Source organism: Pongo pygmaeus, chromosome 16, assembly GCF_028885625.2.
Source record: "Pongo pygmaeus isolate AG05252 chromosome 16, NHGRI_mPonPyg2-v2.0_pri, whole genome shotgun sequence".
NCBI classification, from domain to species: domain Eukaryota; kingdom Metazoa; phylum Chordata; class Mammalia; order Primates; family Hominidae; genus Pongo; species Pongo pygmaeus.
In genome coordinates this window covers 101,062,869-101,082,990 of record NC_072389.2, presented here as the reverse complement: position 1 = coordinate 101,082,990, position 20,122 = coordinate 101,062,869, and positions in this window count along the sequence as shown.

Genomic DNA, 20,122 nt, shown 5'->3' with positions numbered 1-20,122 from the left:
ACTTTTAATGATTAATCCAAGAACAAACATTTACATTATAGTCAACACTTTTTCAACCAGGGCTTCATTTTGTGTCATGTTCCATTGAAAAGTTTCTGGATATCAGAAAGAAAGTCAACCTGATATGATGCAACCAAGGAGTGGCATGGGCTAAAATGACCTGCACTCTTGATAAAACTGAGCACTACATTAGGTTCAGAAAAAAGGGCAAAACCAAACAAAAATAGGTGGGTCATTTACCCAATGCAGTACACATTGGTGAAAGCAGCATAATTTCTTCCTGACACTTGCAGGAAATCAGTTTATGCCCTGAAGCATGAAATTTGATTGTAATTATTTTAGCTTGCTCAGCTACATATGTTATTGATGATCTTTCCTAAAAATCACCAGCCTTTTAGAAATCTTGCCACTGTACTTGACTCAATGACCTGTAAGTTATACATAATAGAAAATAAACCATGCAGGGCTTCTCTATTGATTGTTTCATAGAACTCACTCTTCCTAAAGAGTGAAGCACCGACATTATATAACATTGGTATAGAAAATGAGATTATATTTATAAATGTCTTATAAAAGGTGCAAAGTCCACATGAATTAATCAACTGGCTGGAGACCTCATGTATCTTAGAATGCTCAGAGTTCAAATCAACATTTTACCCTTAGTTTATAAATCCAAAAGCCAGTTTTTGCAAGTACAGTGAAATGATGGGTTAAAGTAATTATCCAGGTGATACAAGCTTCTAAGGGTATTGTTGAAAATGTTACTAAAATGCCTGTTGCTTGCAGCACAGAAAGCCAATCACTGAGACAACAGGTATTGCCAGGGAAGAAGGCTTTAATTGGGTGCTGCAGCTGAGCGGATACATCAGTCTCAAACTCATCCCCTTGGTGGACTGAAATTAAAGGTTTGTATAGCAGGGAAGAAATGTAACTGGGAAAACAGGAATCAGGGAGCAGGAAGGAAGAGGAGTTGGTAAACAGGAAACAGATGGTTGGTTAGGCAGTCATGATAGGTGAGGGGTCTGGTGTCACATTGTCCAGATGTGGTGATCTGGTAAGTTTCCCTTCCTTGATATTATCTGGGAGTCCTGATGGTTTATTTCCTGAGAAGGGACCTCAGATAAGACGATTGTAACTTTCTCAAGTTTAATACTGGGAAGGTCCATTTCTATGTTTATTCAAAGAAACCATAAACATCAGTTCTATGGGACAACTGGTCTAGTTTCAAAAATACACACTGAGATGAACACCCAAACTGGTCATCCACATTTATTAAAGTTTTTGAATAACTTTCCAATTCCTCACATTGCTGTTTCGCTGAAAAAATGAGTAAAAATCCTAGATATGTACATAAAACATAAATTAATCAAATAAGCCAGATAATACAAGATTATAACATTCTAGGGGCTCTGGCTACCTGAACTGAAAGATGGAGGCTCCCATGGTTATGAATTTGGTAGCAGAACAAGTGACCTTCCCCAGCAGTGTCTTAAGAAAATCAAGGATTTTCCTGGCAGAAAAAGTTCCTGTTCATAGCATGGGAAATACATAGTGACATAACAATCCTTTATGTCATTTTGCTCTTTGCAGATTCTTCCCTTCTATTCTGAGTAAGAATTAAATCGTACTAATTGAAATAGAATAGAATCTTGACTATACTTAGGATCTCCCTGCTAGAAAAAGTTTTACTCCAAAGTTTGAGGGGCTCTGAATACATTTCTTTGTTTCTCTTTGTGCTCTGCCTCTGAATACTTAATATGGTGTGCACCTGCCCACAGACAGCAGTGTGCACATACATGAACATCTACCCCCAAGGAACTTCATCTTACCAAGTGAGACCAATATTTTAAGAACTAATGATGCAATAAATTCTTGATGACCCCTGTAATAAGCATGAAGAGAGATCAGTGACAGGGATGTGCTAAGGGAATGGCCAGAGAAACTGGGCCCCAGATAGTGGCTGGGGGGAGAGGAGGCTTCATGTCTGAAATGAGATTTGGAGCTTGATGTGGTTTAGCTTTGTCCTCACCCAAATCTCATCTTGAATTGTAGCTCCCATAATCCCACGTGTTGTGGGAGGGACCCAGTGGGACATAATTGAATCACAAGGGCGGTTTCTCCCATACTGTTTTTGTGGTAGTGAATAAATCTCACAAGATCTGATGGTTTTATAAGGGGAAACATTTTTCACTTGTTTCTCATTTTCTGTCTTGTGTGCCACCCTGTAAGACATGCCTTTTTCCATCTGCCATGATTGGGAGGCCTCTCCAGCCATGTGGAACTGTGAGATCATTAAACCTCTTTTTCTTTATTAATTACCCAGTCTCGGGTATGTCTTTATTAGCAGCGTGAGAACAGACTAATACAGAGCCCCAACAGGAACTAAGCAGTTGAATAGGAAGTAAAACACATTTTACACAGAAGAAACCTCTCTTTTTCAGCAAAATACATTTTTAAGTTGGCTTGGTGGTCTGAAGTCTTCATTCAGAAGGAAATCAGCTTCAGCACCATTCAGTGGCAAGAAACCTGTTCCCTGAGTTACCACAAAGACACTTCTGATCTCAGGGTATTTCTGTGACCCTTTCTCACTCCACCATGATTTTTCTCCAGATTTCACTCCCGTGGATTGTGTGGCTATGGTGAGGCATTAGAAAGCCTACTGAGTATGAGGTATGGAACTCCAAAAGTACAACTCAAACAAAGCTCATTGCAGGGGGAGAGGTTAGGTTATGAAGAGGTAGAAGAAATATTTTACATGATATCACAATATTCAGAGAAGAGGATGAAAGAAAAGCGGTAGTTAATCTAGGAAGAAGGAGAAGCTCTTCTTTTCTAAAGATGCGTCCCATATTGTTAATAGAAGACAGAGGCACCAAATGCTTAAATGACATTAGGTAAATAATAGAGAGAAAACTGGAGAAAGCAGACACATCTTTACATGTGAAAATGCTCTACTTCCTTCCCAATCCCATCGTTCCCACCTGGTTAGATTTTGCGAGCTCTCACCCCTCCTCTTATGAAATAATTTTCCCCTGCAGCCTTAGTTCTGCAAAGTCAACGTGGCTTATGAAAATCAAGTTGTATTCTGTATATTTAATACATCATCTCTAAGGATAATCATTCCAGAATCTGAACTTGTTCCTGTTATCTAGCTCCGCTTGACGATGATTTATGAACCAGAAAACAAGACAGCTTCATTTTCATAAAGCAAACGGAACCTTCTGGACCAGGAGGAGCTGTGAAACTTGTTTTGACTAGTAAACTGAAACAAACATGACATAAAAGTCAATACAACTGCACCACTGGGCTCTCATTTTACAAAATAACTTTTTCTCCCACTTCAGCAGGATGACAGTTGAAATGTTGCATTAACCAACAGCAATTTTTATCTTCACTAATTACTAGCCTGTTGTGATGATGAAGGACGCTGAAAAATGAAAATAAGCACATGACAATCACCTCCTAGAACAGTCAGCCTCACCCAGAAAGCAGGAGCTTAGAAAATGTTTTAAAGGAAGTATCTATTAAAAACACTGGTGTCTCAATTTAATTATTTACTTGGTGTGGGTATTATTTACCCATAGTAAATGTTACTTACGATGAGAATTTGCAAAATAATTTAATAGTGTACATAAACTGCACTAGACATTGTGAAATCACTCTTTTGTCCATAAAAGTACATAACCTATGCATAGTTATAGTAATAAACTTTTTGCCCAATCATATGGTCTGGGAGAGGGGGCAATACATCAGAGCAGAATAGAAAACAAACCACTAGACTTCATACCCGAGCATAGCCACTTACTTTGGTTGTCTCTTCATCTTCTCTTTGTATATTTTCTCCTCTGTAAAAGGGCAGAATAATAATGATGATATGAGCCTTACAGTACAGTTGAGAGAGGATTTAATAAGATATTGTGCTTTGTGTGTTTTTCATTGTTTCTGATGAGTTGCTTAGTTCCGCAAACTTCATGGAGTGCCAGTCATCTATTCCTGTTTTCTTTTGGAAAATAAGACAAAGGCAAAAAGTATTCAAATGGTATCAACTATTCTAAAAGGCAAGAATGAGAAGATTTATCTAAATCTCCTAAAATTTTACAACAGTGGTGGCCTTACAGTTACATCATAAGCACACCTGGGAGAAATGAGATGGTGTGATTGTGTCCAGAGTTGATTCCTGCCGGTGGGTTTGTGGTCTCGCTGACTTCAAGAACAGAGAGGCGGACCTTCGTGGTGAGTGTTAACAGCTCTTAAAGATGGCACAGACCCAAAGAGTGAGTGGTAGCAAGGTTTCTTGTGAAGAAGGAAAAGACAAAGCTTCCACAACTTGGAAAGGAATGGGAGCAGGTTACTGCTGTTGCCTGGAGTGGCCAGATTTTATTCCCTTATTGTCCCCTCCCACGTTCTGTTTCTGTCTATCAGAGTGCCATTTCTTCAATCCTCCCCACGATTGGCTACTTTTAGAATCCTGCTGATTGATGCTTTTTACAGAGCACTGATTGGTGCATTTTACAGAGCACTGATTGGTGCATTTTACAATCCTCTTGCAAGACAGGAAAGTTCCCCAAGTTCCCACTTGACCCAGGAAGTCCAGCTGGTCTCACCTCTCATGATGATGAAGGACTTATGTACACTGACTTAAGTGCCTGATTTCATGTTTGAAAATTGTCTTAAAAGGAGACAGGAACATAAAACAATGGGCATTTTAATGGACTGCATTCGACTAACTTAAACATCTGAAAAATTGATTTAAAATCTTAGTCTTCATACAGTTAACTATTAAGCATATATTAGAAGTATAGAATAAAGGAGATCTCACATAATTGTCACATGTATTAAATAATCTCCATCTAGCTTTGATTTAAATCTAATATTCTACAAAAATATATTTCTATATTTCTATTTGTGAAATAATTTTGCACAGTGTAGAAGGCTACCCATTTTTGTCTACATTGAAGAATACTAGATGGTCACTGTCAGTTTTATTCATTTATTTATTTTTAAATGAAAACGAGATGTGAGTTTGGAGTCATCTCCACCTCCTTCCTACATTTAATTATCTATTGTTACTTTTTGAATTTTGAAATTTATACTAAAAAGATGCATGAATTGTACATGTGCATTTTAAATAATTAGCTTTTTAATTTTATTTTACTTACTTTTTTGAGACAGGGTGTCACTCTGTCACCGAGGCTGGAGTGCAGTGGTGCAGAGGGATTGCTGCAGCCTCGACTTCCGGGGCTCAAAGGATTCTCTCACCCCAGCCCTCCAAGTAGCTGGAACTACAGGTGCACACCACCATGCCCTGCTAATTTTTTTTTGTTTTTTTTTTGTAGAGACGGGGTTTTTCCACATTGCCTAAACTGGTCTTGAACTCCTGGGCTCAAGTGATGCACCTGTGGCCTCCCAAAGTGCTGGGATTACAGACACGAGCCACCACAACCGGCCCATAATGAATTTTTTAAAACATTCTTACATTTACCCACCAAAGTTAAGAAATAGGACATTACCAGTGCCTTATGAAATCTATTTACCCTCACCATCACATTCCCTTTCCTCAGCCCCACCCATTCCTGGGATCACTATCCTTCCTGCATTTCCCATTAACAATTCTCTTCCTTCTCTTTAAAGTTTTTTATCTTCATATAGATTTCTCATCAGACCAGAATTTGCTAGTGTTTAAATCTGATTTAGATGAAATCATATGAATACCTCTTTCTATGTCTTCTGCTTTTGCTCAACAGCAGTAAGTTTTTGAGATTCACTTATTTCATACACATAGTTATCAGTTCTTTTTCTCCAATGCATACTCTCCACTGAATGAGCATTCCACAGTTTATTTTTCTATTCTTCCATTGATAATCATTTGGGCAGTTTTCAGTTGTGGACTATTTTTATTTTTATTTATTTAAGAGATGAGCTCTCACTATGTTGCCCAGATTGGATTCAGACTCCTGGACTCATGTGATTCTTCCACCTCTGCCTCTCAAGTAGCTGGGAATACAGGCATGCACCACCACATCTGGCTCAGTAGACTATTTCTAATAGTCCTGGGCACCTGTGTAAGAATTTCTGCAAGTATACATCTAGAACTCAAATTACTATATCGGAAGATGCCTACATTTCCAAACTGTTAGATAACCTCAAACTGTTGTCCAACATGGTTATATCAGTTCATTCTCCATTTTGCAGCAGAATTAGCTCCCATTGTCCTGCAACCCTACCAAGTCAAAATAATGGGCATATTCATTGAAAAAACAAGTCACCCTAAAAACATCATCAAGGTGTTTAAATCATCAAGGTGACATTTTGATTTTAAAATCAGTTCGAGTCTTATAAATAAGGCATTTAACTAAAAATGTCCTCAGTTAATTAACTCAATATTCATATTTTTGGTGGAGCACTAAACACGGAGTCAAGATGCTCGGCTGGGAGTTTGTCTGGAAAAATCTCAGCCATTGAAAATGTCCTGCAGTTTCTTGAATCTCGAAAGTGGAAGTGGAGAAGTAAATTAGATCATGAGATCTACAGAAGCCTGATTGAGAGCCCACCTTTTCTCCCCATGTGTCCCATTTGGGTTTGGGGAAGAAGAACTGTAACAACCCTTGCCCAGGAGGTATGTCAAGGAAGGAAGGCCCAAACAGTGAAGTTTCGATTTGCTGTTTCCTGTTGGAATGATTAAGGAAGACCAACTACATGATGTTGAATTTTCCTTCTAACTCTGAATGTTGTAATACTGTCTTTGAATGTTGTTTCGTGTTTTTTTAATGTGATCGTCAGTCAGATCTGCCATGAGAAAAGACAGAGGAGAGGTTCAGAAAAACAAAGTGTGTTAAACTCTCAGGTCCTAGCGACACGCAGGGCTACAAGGGGAAGACATGGAGGTCAGGAGGCAGAAGACAGGAGCCAGTGGAAGGCTTGGGCCAGAGGCTTTGTTGGGGTTTCTGTGGGAAAGGCAGTGGAGGGCAGAGTGAACGATTTAGGATGGGTTAGTCTGAATAACTTAGCAAATTCTAAACTATAGGGGTGGTCTGTAGCTGTTTAGTACCTGTCCCTGGAATGGTTAAGGCAGAGGAATGTTGCCTCCTGGAGTGTAAGGGCCAGAAAAAGACACATGGCTCTGGATTGGCTAGTGTGCATATCATAGGCATGCTCCTGTCAGAGTTCTGAGAATTGGCTAGCCCCTGGAGGGGCAATCTCTCCCCAGCCACAAAGGTTTTTGTTTTTGGTTTTGGTTTTATTAGAGACAGGGTCTTCATCCTGTCACTCAGGCTGGAGTGCAGTGGTGCAATCAAGGCTCACTGCAATATCAGACTTTTGGGCTCAAGCGATCCTCCCATCTCAGCCTCCCAAGCAGCTCAAACTACAGGTACATGCCACCTCATGAACCTGGCTAATTTTTGTATTTTTTGTAGAGACAGGGTCTCACTCTGTTGCCCAAGCTCGTCTTGAACTCACGGCTTCGAGTGATCCTCCTGCCTCAGCTTCCAAAAGTGCTGGGATTACAGGCATGAGCCACCATGCCTGCCCTCAAAAAGGTTTTTAAAGATGTCAAAACATCAAAATATACAGAAAATTATATTTATATATAGATACACATATAACTTGTGTGTGTACATGTGGGTATATACACACACATATAATGTGTGTATATGTAGATGTGTATATATTGATGTATATGTACACATCTATATATACACACACGTAACTTATGTGTGTGTATATAGCTATGGAAATATATCTACATATACACACACAAGTTATATATGTGTGCATATATAGATATGTACATATACATCTATATATGTATGTATAGATATCTATACATACGTACACGCAAGTTATATGTGTGTGTATACACAGATATATAAAATAAACATGTCAATACAACAATATAGAGAAAGTACAGGGTTGTTTAAAAAAATAATTGTCCAGAAACTCTCAAAAATTTTTACTAATCTGATTTTACACATAAAGACTTAATCAAAATAGATCTTCTCAGTATCAAATGTGATAAACTTGATAAATTTACAGGCTTAAGTAAGTCTAATACTTAGTGATTTCTAGCAATAAATAGACTAACTGATTTTATGAGCAGCCGTGGGACTGATGGGGAACAGTTCCGAATCGGCAGATATTAAAAACCTATTCATGTTAACTAGACTGTGTGAACAGGAACATGTTCACAGGACAATTTCTCAGCACATGAAATTAATGGTTTTCCTTCAGATGAAGAGGCATAAAATAGTCAAAAAAGGTTAAGTTAGGTCCTCATGTGATGACCAGACCCCACTGAAAAAGACACAATTTAATCATTTCTATTCTAAGAAAAACCAGCCTTAGTTACTAGATAATTAACCCATCACAGGCAATTATTGTATTGACTATAAAAATAGACAAATATAGGTTTGACCCTGCCCTGTCTTCTTATTCAGGTAGGTAGAGAATGAGTCCAATCTTTCTTTGAATACTCTTCTTTTCACTTAAATTAGGCAAATGCAATAGGAATATAGAATTTACATGTCTGTTTAAACAAACTGCAACAAAACTATTACATTGACAAAATTTAGCCTAACATTTCCACTGTGTGAAATATATCTTTGAATATTTGCATAACCAAAGAACTTAAAGATTATATGCAGAAATAGAGAGAAAGATTTTAAATTCTTCTTGGGTTGTTTTTCCCTTGCTATTCCCAAAATGGTATTTTTAAATGGTTAATGATAAGTATTTTAAGTTCATTAGAATAATTTGCTAACAAACATTTTGGATTGCCTAGCAGTGTCTATTTGCCAATATGTAGTGCCTTGAGATTATCTGCATGTGGTCTTGCTCTCAATGCAGAAGCATATATGTAAGTTAATAAAGAAAGGCATAGACTGGATTAGTCTGAGATCAAGATGTCATAGCTCCTCCCATCTGGTGCATGTTTATTTCTCAGCAAGTAACCTATTTTGATGGCCATGGGCCAATGGAAACATAAATCTCCATATAAGTTGGGAGAAATAATGAATTCATCTGTTCAACCTTCCAAGCAATATTTATTGATTACCTACTATGTGCTAGGTCCTGAGCCAGATGCAATGATTTTGACCAAAAGGAAACCACTCCAGAGGCCTCTTGATTTCTCATTTGAGATAAAGGGTGCAGGAGATAGGGTGTACATTCGGTAACTAGTTAAGCCCACATTTGGGGCAATGTACAGTAATATTGATACCACTGCCTAGTAAGGTTGGTGTTTTGGTCTGAGCTCAGTGAACTAAATTTTGCATTGACTGTAATGTTTTCAATTATAAAACTATTTGAGGTTTTACTGATAATAAATTTCCCTTTGATTGTCTGTGTGTGTGTGTGTGTGTGTGTGCGTGCGTGCCCATCCTTATTTTTGGTATAGATAACGCTATTGTTGACGATAGTTCAATTTTTATGATCAAGGTCACATATGAGAATATTACAGTGTTATTAAGATGGATGTCCTGCTTAGAATGAGATATAAACCAAGTTTATCATTTTATTACTCTCACAAAGCAATACATGTTTATTTTTGAAATTTAAAACACTTATACAACTCAAACTATTGAGTCAACTCACAGGATTTCTGTCTCTGGGTTTACATTAGCAATGTAGATAGACATTCTTAAGTCAATATGCTCATCACTGAAAGCAAGAAAAAGCCTTTCAGGATTTACCCAAAATAAATGTGGGTCCTTTTGAAATGCACCATGAACTACAGAACAGATTGTAATTTAGGCTAGTTTACAAAAAAGGGAGACATGTATGTGCAGAAATTTCAAAGGCGTCTGATTTAGGCCTTGCCTGTCTGGAAAGTTCTTGCAGAGTTTTGGTTCTGACTGGGCCCCTCTCTCCTGCAGGTGGCCTCCACAGATCTTTGGGGAAGGAGGGCAGAATGGAAAAACTCTTGGTACATAACAAATAACTGAAGTAAGCAGGCAGTGAAATTACCCACAGAAAGCCATTCATTATGTGTTTCCAATATCCTCTAAAAGGGTAGACCACCCCTAACTACATATTTATACATATTTACTTGATAATCAATAAAGGAAAATGGCTACATTATTTTGATTAAAACATCAACTCTACGTGTTACTATAAAATCACATTTAAGAAACCAGAAACAAGGAGATGGCAGTTCATGCTACCCTCCAGCCTATGATATATGATATTTTCAGGCTTCGAGGAGAGCAGACACATTAAGAAAATAGTGCTAATGATATTAAAGTACTTTACAAGGCTTGTTACTAAGAGCTGACAAACCTGTCAAGTGTATAATGTAGGAGACTATCGTAACGTTCTCAGAAAACCATACCTCTACCCCATTTCACTGCAATCTCCTAATAATGGAGCTGCTATAAATTCTAGCCAGCAATGGGACAGAGCCATGGCTTCTCACCCCAATGTGAGGACATGATAAATATAAAAGAAAATGGCTGTCAGTTTTGGCGCCCGGACCTTATTACAAAGTCTTAATCTTACTGGCCTCAGCACCTTTTATCACCGCCTTGTTATGAGCTGATGGCTTTTTTATTTGCTGGGAGATGGAGGATGTGTCATTTGATGTCCTTTTATGTAGCCACTGCTCTGTCCTCTCACGAAAAAAACATTTTATATGTTTATTACAGTAACCGATTAAATGCGAGACTCATGCTGTTGGCTCAGGTACTGTGGGCTTAGGATTTAACAGAGTCTGGATTTAAATACATCATTATGAGTATTTATGTGAATGGGATTCAAATAGGAAATTAATTTTTCTGAGCACCGGAGAGAGAGCATTTGCAATATTCATGATTGTTTATTCTTGCTATTATATTATTGCTATTGGGATTGGTCATTCCTGGTTCCAAGGTCAGCCGGAAATCCCAGCTCTGGCTTTTCTTCTTTCTTCAGATTGCTAGCTTTGAGGAAGGAGGCCTTGTAAACACAGTTTAGCTCAAACTTGGCTTGGGTTCAATCAGCTTGATCCTTAAGATGAGATAAATTGCAATTATCTAAATATTAGTCTGACAGTCTCCCAGCTCACTTCCCATCCTCTTCATTTATGGCAAATGAGAGTCTGAACCTCACTTGAAGCACTCACCCTGACAGAACCTTTATCCACCAGAACTGCCGCAAAGTGGCGGCATCAGGTATTTAACGGAACCTGACATTGATGGGCTGGTTTCAAGCTGTAGCTGGAGACTCCATCACTAGATCTTATCTTCAATTTGTGTCCATAAAAGACGATGGCCCAGAGTGTGGATACATAGAGAGCCTTATCCTGTCTGTTGTGCCTGCCAGCTGAGAGTCAGAGTCCAGAGTGGGGAAGTCACCACTTTCGTTCAGAGGTGGGACTAGCTCTGTGTCTGTATGCACAGGAGCAGGTGCTCAACATACGTTTCTCTTCATCCAATGCTTTTGTATTCCAAAGTCAAAGGCCAAGGAAGCCCCAGAGATTTATTTCTCTATATGCTGGAGGAAATTGCCGAGTTGGTGGCTTTAGCTATTGGCTCTATGTATTGCCCATCTTTGAGGTGGTGTGTATGTGAAGCTGGCAGAATTCATTTCAAAATAAAAATTCATTTATACCACTGAAGCTTCCTTTAATTGCATCTTACCAAATCACTGACTTGATTGTGTTTTTGACATAATGGGTTATTATTATTATCATTATTATTATTATTATTTGAGACAGGGTCTCCCTCTGTCACCCAGGCTGGAGTACAGTGGCGCAGTCTTGGCTCACTGCAACCTCTGCCTCTCATGTTCAAGCGATTCTCCAGCTTCAGCATCCTGAGTAGCTGGGATTACAGGCACACACCACCATGTCTGGCTAGTTTTTGTATTTTTAGTAGAGACGGGGTTTCACCATATTGGTCAGGCAGGTCTGGAACTCCCGACTTCAGGTGATCCGTCTGCCTCGGCCTCCCAAAGTGCTGGAATTACGGGCGTGACCCCGGTCTGGGTTATGTATGTTAAGAAAAGGACAGAATAATAAACTGGGCATTGGAGAGGCACAAGTCACATTTTCTTCTTATTTATTATATCCTGAGAAATTGAGTTATGCAGGAACCCATTTGTTGTGGGATCTAGTTCTGAGCTACGAGAAGATATAGACATATCTTATGTTATTTTCTTTGAAATGAAAGAATTTGGGTGTTTCTCTTTCCCAAATGCACCTGAAGTGTGAGAGTTAAAAATCCCCTTGGGTCTTTTTAGCACCTTGACTTTTCACTTACAATTCTCTGTTGAAAGTGTATTTATGCTTAAAATGCAGGCTTGGGATGAGTGGGCCCCAAAGTGGCCCCTCCTATGATTGTTCCTGTAATAAGCCATTCGTGATTTGCCACCATATGAGAAAAAAACTGATGAAAAACCTAATATATCGGAAAAGGCAAATTGCATGCCTAGAAATTTAATTAAAAAGGAAATAACCGTCCCTGTATAAGGGTTGGCAGTCCCCTTCACAATCTTCCTCATGCTCCTCCTCTTTCCTCCTCTCTCCAAGTACAGAAAGTACTTTCCAGTGAAATCTACACATGCATATTAATGAGAATAAGCTGTCAGTTGCAAGTAACCCAGAGGTGCTTGGCTCCTCAGAAGAGGTGAACAGGTTAACTGGTCTATAACTTACAGTATCTCCTCTCATTGAATTTCATTGTACATTCCTCAACCTATTTGTGAACTCGTGATGACCATAATATCTACACTAATAATTTGAGCATTGCCTCATGTCTGAATCACATGTTACATTTTACAAAGCTCTTACATATTATGACGATGACATAAAAATATATATATTTTATATTTTAATGTCATCCTCATAATCACCTTCTAAATTAACTAGGGTAAGCATGAATATACTCATTTATTAGACAAGAGAATTAATACATGGGTTGACAGGTAAAATCCAGGAAGACCATTTAAATTTGAATTTCAAATAAATGACAAATACTTTTTGAAGTACAGTATATTCCAATTTCCATGAGACATTTTTCATACCAAAAATTGTTTGTTGTTTTAGCTGGACATGTGGGGTTTTTATTTGCTAAATCTGGCAACCCTAACTGAGGCTCAAAGAAGCATTTGCCAGTTCATACAAGTAATAAATGGCAGAGTTGTTATTGGGCTCTATAAGATTTATATATGAACTCATTTAACCCTGATAGTATGAGGTTTCCCTCCTCATTTTCCAGATGAGGTCATTGAGTTGCTCAGGGCATAAGGAACTTCCTCAAAGTTATGGAAGTGACAAGTAGCAGAGTAGAGGCCCAGTCCCATATCCATGCTCTAGGGACTCTGGTATTTTCATCACTCTGCCATGTTTGGGGTTGGGATTCTGTCTCTGTCTTGCAGAATCCTACTCAATTGCACACTTCAAACAACTGCTTGGTGGATCTCAGCCCAAATGTTGCAGACCTCATAAAGGAACTGGAGGAATAGCATCCACTGATGCCCAGTGTACACTGGAGTCTCAGCTCCCCTTAGTAGAATTGATTATATGAGATTTTGCTGCAAAGGGCATCTTCAGTAACTGCCATTGCTCTTTGCTGAGAAAGTCAACATCATCAAGTGAAGTCTGACTTTCACCAAATGAGAACTAAGTTGCAGATTAAGGGCACCTTAAAGTATGCAGTTAGGACAGATGGGGGAAAGCTGTGGCAGCAGACTAACTCTGCAGAAGGGTTACAGAAGCCCAGGAGGACTTTAGTAAAACATATTCAGATGTAAAAATACAAACAAAACAAACAACACCCCTCCCCCAACACATACATACAAGAAAATCTATAGATAGAAATGTTGTGTCAGAAACCAAATTGCTGTTGTATATATTATCCCAAAAAATGTAGAAAAAGGTGAGAAGGGAAATCAACTTTAGAAGCATGAAAATCTGTTGCAATTTTTACGCCTGTTCAATGTTTGCATGCAAAGGTAGACCATAGAGCTTTTACTTTTCTCCTAAGTTTTTGTTCTTTTTCCTACAAACTGCCAACAATACACGTACAGGTTCTCTGGATTTTCACACAATATAGATACGTGAATCATACTGTCACTTAGCAATCATTTTGCTTATCGGCCAATATGTCATTGAGTGTTTGATGCATCAATTTCCAAGCCTTAGTTCTGTACGCTCTAGTGTACTTCCCAACACACTTAAACCATCAATGTATTTTCTTTCTCTCCTCCCTGTGTAGTCCACCTTAAAAAATGTCACTGTCTTGATTAATTTTCTGTTCCCCTTCATGTTCGGATGACATTTGGGAAACAATTTTCCCTGGAGAACCAACTTCTCATATTCCTGACCACTCTATGGGACTATAAGTCAAGATAAAAATTAGCATACCCCTTGAAATATCCACACTAGTAAAGCGTAAGATGTGTTAATTACCCTGTTTTGACTACCTTGTAATCACATGACCAGCACTATGGTCATGCATTAGCAAAGTGGGAGAGCATTGACAACAATGCTAAGTGGTATGTTTTATGGATATTTACAAGAAGGGTTGCTATCTTCTCCCAATCTTGTGTACAGCATAATTGAATCCAATTTCCTCTGTGAATTTAAAATAAAAAATGTCCTGTAAATATGCATAATCAGCGAAAAATTGTTACAAGTTACGCTAGTCTCATTCTACTCCCCTCCCAAGGGGACAATTTAGCCTGAGACAAGAATCAAGTTGCAGGAGGAAACAGCATGAAGGAATTTAAGGAAGTGTCTGACCTTTAAAGGGAAGAAAGAGAAGGTAAGAGACAGGTCAGAGGGAAAGAAGATCACACGTATCCTAATCTTCCTTTTATCAGGTTTTGGTCAAAAGAAATAAGCTTATTTGATAAATTGAGGGGAATATCAAGATCAGAGTTCCTTACATTCAGCCCAGTGTTTGGAACCTCAGGGCCTGCACACACACCATCTCAGGGGCTACCACATCACAGTGAACTTGTGGAGGTAGAAGAGTGAGAAGGAGGGCATGGTTTACATTTTTCATGATGTCTTCAGTTACACCTGGGGTGGACCCAATGTAGAGAAATGTCCGTGTATGCCTGGAAATCTGCACAAAGGTAACTTAGTGAGGCACAGCCAAGCTGCCTTGGGACCCATTGGGACCAGGAGCCAGTGTGACTTCAAAGTAGAAGCCACCAGGTGCACAGACCAGCCCTGGGGTCAGATGAATAACATAATGATGACTTAGAGGATCTGGTTGTACTGAGAGAGATGACTTGAAGCTGCCTAGGGGCCACCAGAAGTTTTTGAGGAGGATGACTAAGGCAATCTGTAAGTTAGCCCAAATGCAGACTGCAGCTAGCGGGTGTGGCCTTTATGCTGAATATCACCTATGCAGGAAGCAGCCCAGGGCAGCAATATGGTGGGAGAGGCCAGGGATTCTATGATGACTCAGGGACCTCATCTCTCTTTGAGCCTTGAGGATAAAACAAGTGTCCCTAATATGCCAGATGCCAACATAGAAAAGAGAAAGGAGAATGAGGGTGTCTCTGAAAGACTGAACATCTTACTTAAAAAAAGATCATGCTTTCTAAAGAAATGGTTCAAGCTATGCTGTTAAACAGAGGTTACCAGATTATTCTCAAATTTATGTCCCTTGCTCCTCCATGAAACAGAGGGAGCAAGAGCTCATGAGAAACATCAAATAAATTAATGCAAACACAAATAATGTATATCAACTCTGCATAGTTTTTGAGTAACTATGTGATTCTGCTACACTATGAAATATGAATTAAAACCTTTGACAAATTAAATTTAACAGAGTTTATTTGAGAAAAAAAGTACATGAATCAAATAGCACTCAGAACTAGAGATTCAAAGAACTCCAGTCTGCAAAAGTGCACAGTGAGTATTTATAGACAGAACAGGGAAATAAAGTACAGAAATAGCTTGATTGGTTATAGCTAGGGGTCTGCCCTATTTGGGACATCGTCTGATCAGTTGGCAGCCTGTGATTGGCTGAAACATGGCTGCTTGTGATTGGCTGAGACCCTGCTTTGTATTACAGAAATTAGACTCCTAAGTTAGGTTTTGGCTTGTTTACATACTGTGAGGTTGCAGTTCCTTACATAGAAACTCAAAGTACAAAGACAGCCTCAGGCTGATGGCCTCCTGCTTATTTAATTTAACAAATGTAAATGTGAGTTTCAAAGATGGTGAATTATTTATAAGTCAAGAGTTGACTTACTCAAGAAAAATGCAGAGAAGTGGGCTTGGAGATCATGCATATTTCTAATTTTTTAAAAAATGTGACCGTGTATAGGAGATGTTTGGCTTGGAAGTGCTCTGGACTGTGTTATCGCCCCATCCCCTCTATGGCTGTGTTTGATGGGAATCTCTCATACATAGGCACTTAGCACCTGGGTTCCTCAAGACCTCTCATTGCAAGTGATGGACTCTCCCAGCTCAAAGCAGCAAATGGGAAAGGGGAGTATATTGTCCTGCATAACCCAGCCATAAAGAAGGGAGGGCTGACTGGAGGATTTTCTCATTTTTCATTTCAGCTCTTCTCAGCCTATTCTTGGAAACCAGCTTTCTCGGGGGTTCCCCTGGCAATTCCAAGCTTGCCTCGTACTTTATCTATCAGCTGTGCCTCAAAAATTCCTGGGGAAACATATCTCTTTGGTCTAGGTTGGTTTTCCCTGAATACTCTGTTATGTGTTTCTCACTGCTGCTGCATCAGAATATGACAAACTTAGTGGTTTTAACAATACAAATTTTTTACCTTATGGTTCTGCAGTTTGGAAGTCTGAAATCGATCTCTGACCCAAAATCAAGATGCCAGTAGAACTTTACTACTTTTTGGAGGCTCTAAGGGAAAATGCATCTCCTTGGTTTTCCAGCTTCTAGAGGTCACCTGCATTCCTGTGTCCACGGCCCCCTTCCTCCAAGTACAAAGTCAACAACAGCAGATTGAGTTTTCACATCATATTGATCCAAACTTCTCTTCTCTGTACCTCTTCCATTTTTAAGTATGCTTGTGATTACATTGGGTCCACCTGGGTAATCTGAGCTACTCTATTTTAAAGTCAGTTGATTAACAACTTCAATTCCATCTGCCACTTGAATTCCCTTTCTCCATGTAACATAACATATTCAGAGCTTCTTGGGATCAGGATGCCACTGTCCTTGGGAGGTCATAGTTCTGCCTAACACAACTCTTGGAGCCAAATCATTTTGGCAAGAAAAGTGAAGTAGTCTGATTGGCCCATTCAGATCAGAGTTTTACTCATGTGGCCAGGGCAACAGTTTATCTGACTGACAGCACCTATTGAAACCACATGGCAGCGGGTAGGGGAAAGTCTGCCTTTACAAATAAGTGGTTCTTTTGCAAAAGGAGAAAGTGAAGAGTGGGTGTACAGACAATAGAACCTGTCCTGTACTTTCTGGTAAATCAGTATGAGAACAATTGCCGATCACACTGAGAAACTGATGTCTCCAAAATAAGTTGAGGTACAAAGTGCCAAATGCTCCCAGGTCAGAGGAAATAAGATTGCAGGTGAAAACAAATTTGCCTTAACACTTTGGAGAGCTCAACTGGTAGGTTCCCTGAACATGTGATCTAAAGTCTATTCTATACTATGTCTTTATGGCGGCATCCCCCAAATATCAAATATGAGATAATACATAATAATATGGGGAAGAGACTTGGGAAAAGATGTGTGAAAAGGAGTGAATACCCTTTAACGAACATGTGTCAAAGTAGAATAATGGTTTTCAGGTTACAAGCCATACATCCCTCAAGTACTGAAAATGTGTTTCAAAGAGATCACATACCGTTGAGTGAGACTTATGGTCACATGGGCTGGTGGTACTGATGTGACCATGGAGTATTCCTTAGGGGTATCTTCAGGAAAAAAAGACTCAGCATAACCTAGCGGGTGTTGGCTTGAACAGAGATACCTGAAGAAGTATATAATTCAGCAGTTGTACCACGAACAGAAATATCGACATATTATTGCAGAGAAAAATATTTTAAAACCTAGCATTCAATAGAGGAAGGGCAATGCAAATGAAATACCAGATAGAAATTAAGTAAGAACTTCCTGGATGGCATTTTTTAAAGTATGTGGCCCAATTAGAAATGAAGCTGGCATTGAGAATGGCAGCATCCTTGATTGCATGTGGAAATTGAAGATTTGTCCCACTGACCTGGCCTATTGTATTTAATCTTTCTGTTCAGTTTTTCAAAATTCTTTCTTATACATTAATTCATTCATTGCTTATCACAATCCTTTTTGGTGGGCAGAGCAATTATTATTATCCCTCAGTTACAAATTTGTCATTTCGTAGAGCCTTGTGCATATCATTAGAGTCTATCTCTACTTTACTCTACTATATATTTTTTTCTTTTTCTTTTTTTCTTTCTCTCTCCCGCCCTCCATCCCTGCTTCCCTCCCTTCCTTCCCTGCTTGTTTGCTTTCTTACCTACATACATCTTTCCTCTCTAAAGTTGGCTGTCTCAACACATTGTGAGTTACTGGAAGCTAGGATTTTGTATTTCCATGCTTGGCATCATTCTTGGGAACCAATTTTAATACACATTCAGTGGACACACGATTCATGCTAGTTGCATGGATGTTCGAAAATCACTCATGCATGAATTGGAGAAATGAAGAAATGTGGGAACATGGGACAATTTAAACATATATGATCTAAGCACACTATTCAATAACTATGAACAACAATCTCAAATGAATCTCCCCAAAGGTAGAAGGAATGAATGAATAATAATAGAAATAGATTATATTGTACTAAAATGTAAGATAGATGACAATACGTCTATACACTGGTCTCTGCTGAGACCAAGAAAATAGACAAACATGTGGCATGCCCAAGCAAGACTTTCTTTTAAAAAAAGACTTAAAATGAAACATCAAAACAGCATTAAAAATAAGATAAAGATATACCATCAATTTGGAGGAAATTTAAAAAATAATTATATGAGAATACTATTTACTCTTTATTGCCAAAAATAGAAACCAGAGAAAAAACCGTTTTCTAGAAAGACATAAAATATCAAGTTTCTATCAAGACCAGGAAAACCTGAATACACCAATAATCATTGAAGAAACCTAAAAGCCTGTTAGAAAAAAAAATGACTCCGTGCTTTTGAGACTGAATTATAGAAACTTTATATAATAATCTATGTTATGGAAAGTGCCGAAGACACAAAAAGCAGTGGATGGCTTTCCAACTAATTAGATGATGCTAGTATAATCTTGACACCAAAATTGTCAAACACACACACACAGACACACACACATAAACACACAAGCAAAGTCACTCATTTACAAAGACAGAAAACTGTAAACCAAAATATCAGTTATACACAGATACAAATATGAGCTAACACAATCCAGCAGTGGGCCAAATGAATCATGATCACAGAGTTTGTTCCAGAGATGTAAAGATGGTGCAATATCAAGAAATGTGTTAATATGAATCACTATATTACACAAAGGTGAAAATTAAATGAAAATTTCTTTAATAGTTATACTAGGACTATTGATTCTTAGCAAATATTATGTACTCAGCCCTGTTTACAGTTCTTTAGCACCCATGATTTTATTCAATTTGAATATTAATTAATTAATTTATTTATTTTTGAGATGGAGTTTCACTCTTGTTTCCCAGGCTGGAATGCAATGGCATGATCTCCGCTCATTGTAGCCTCTGCACCCCGGGTTCAAGCCATTCTCCTGCCTTAACCTCCTGAGTAGCTGGGATTACAGGCACCCGCCACCATGCCCAGGTAATTTTTTATATTTTTGGTAGAGATGGGGTTTCACCATGTTGGCCAGGCTGGTCTCGAACTCCTGGCCTCAAGTGATCTGCCCGCCTTGGCCTCCCACAGTGCTGTGATTACAGGCGTGAGCCACTGCGCCCCACCTTATTTAATTTTTAAAATAACTCAGAGGAGTAGGTCTTATGATTTTATTCACTTTTGGATGAATACATTGAGGTACAAAAATGTAAGTGGTGGAGACGTGCAAGTTATGTAAGATTCTGACTCCAAAACGTGCCCTCTGCACCGTATGTTACCTTTGTTATAAATGACATTCCTGATTTAAATGGGAAGGAAGTAAACTATGACAATAGCATAACATAAAAACTGAGACAGGA